Raw genomic sequence first — 1,784 nt, forward strand, 5'->3', positions numbered from 1 at the left:
GTGTGTGTGTGTGTGTGTGTGTGTGTGTGTTTGTGTGTGTTTCACTGTTTGATCTGCTGCAGTCTCTGACGAGACAGCCAGATGTTACCCTACGGAACGAGCTCAGAGCTCATTATTTCCGATCTTCGGATAGGCCTGAGACCAGGCACGCACCACACACCGGGACAACAATGTCACATATCCTCGATTTACATCCCGTACCTACTCACTGCTAGGTGAACAGGGGCTACACGTGAAAGGAGACACACCCAAATATCTCCACCCGGCCGGGGAATCGAACCCCGGTCCTCTGGCTTGTGAAGCCAGCGCTCTAACCACTGAGCTACCGGGCGTGTGTGTGTGTGTGTGTGTGTGTGTGTGTGTGTGTGTGTGTGTGTGTGTGTGTGTGTGTGTGTGTATGGTTTACTATGTATCTATCTCGGTTTTTCATCCAAACAACGAGCAATAAACAGAGAAGGCAAGATAAAAACGTTACAAAAAAAAAAAAACATTCATCAAGAGTACTAAAAATAACTATAACAATAAAAATGAAACTACGACATTTAATTGCCAAGAAAAGAAATACCCAAGAGCAACCAACACCAATAACAACAACGAAAATCTAATATCCTGTCATAAAGGATCGGGAAATAGAATACAAAAATAACACGTAGGAAGCTTCATCTCTTATTTCCTACTCGTGGTCTGTCATTTCTCTGCGGCAGGACAATTATCTCGCCTAATACAACAGTCCCTCTAACAAATGATCACCTCATGGGCGGACTCGAGCTTAATCTGTTTATTAATGCAGAACCGAAGCGTGACTTTAAGACTATAACGAAACCAAAGGGAGACGGTGAACTATAATCACACACACGTCCCCTTCTGAGACACTGAGAAGCAAACTTGGCTCCCTAACCGCGTGGGAGAGGAAGGGCAAGGACAGGAAGGAAGGAGAGGAATAAGGGAGCAAGCAATGAACGGTAAAGCACGAACGGAGTAAGTGAAAGAGAAGGAAAGGAAAAAGGATGAAGGGAGGAAGAGGAAAGTGGTAATGTTCTTCATTTAGAAAGGAGAAAGGAAAAGGTGAGGGAAAGTGAGAATAGGATGGTCAAAAGTATGATTGTGAAAAGTAAAGGAAAGAAGAAAGGTTGAAGCAAGACATTGGAAAATATGAATATCATTGATAGGTAGATATGAAAAAAATAGTAAAAGGAAAGTAACGATGAAAGGATGCCGAAACGTAGACGGATAAAAAAAACACGAAAAGAATAGAAAAAAGAAGAAAAGTAAGTGAGGGATCACAGAACATGAAAGCAAGACTCTTCTTGAACTGGGACAAAAAGAGGGACGAAACAGAAAATCAGAAAAATATATATATATATACATAGCAAGTGACGAAAAATGTATTGGATAAAACTTAATTTAGGATTCTGTGACTCAAATACTGGTGACCAATTGTAGATTCCAGTATTCACAAAATAGAGCGAGAAAGAGACTAAAGTGAGGTATAATTTCACAAAGAGTCTTTCTCCTTCACAAAACGAACTTAATCCCTTCATATATGCGCAAAATATCGTTCGCTATACGGATTACAAGTCACTTAATTAATCGCGAACACGTCGAATATTGCCTGAATGCGGGCAAGTGGAAGACATTAATGGTTTTAATTAATTATTGTTCATGAAGCCTTGTTAGTGTCCGTAATTACACCTCGCCCCCTTCAGCGCCCTTGTGTCCTTGTGTCCTCTCTACCGCACGTGCAGAAACACACACACACACACACACACACACACACACACACA

The 1,784-nt window shown here is 41.5% G+C and overlaps 1 non-coding gene across 1 annotated transcript; it reads right to left on the reverse strand.

The window, feature by feature from the left end:
• Window positions 1-258: 258 nt before the first annotated feature.
• Window positions 259-332, reverse strand: Trnav-cac. Its single transcript has one exon. It is a non-coding gene; the product is annotated as a tRNA-Val (tRNA).
• Between the last annotated feature and the right edge of the window lie 1,452 nt (window positions 333-1,784).

Source organism: Portunus trituberculatus, chromosome 30, assembly GCF_017591435.1.
Source record: "Portunus trituberculatus isolate SZX2019 chromosome 30, ASM1759143v1, whole genome shotgun sequence".
NCBI classification, from domain to species: Eukaryota; Metazoa; Arthropoda; class Malacostraca; order Decapoda; family Portunidae; genus Portunus; species Portunus trituberculatus.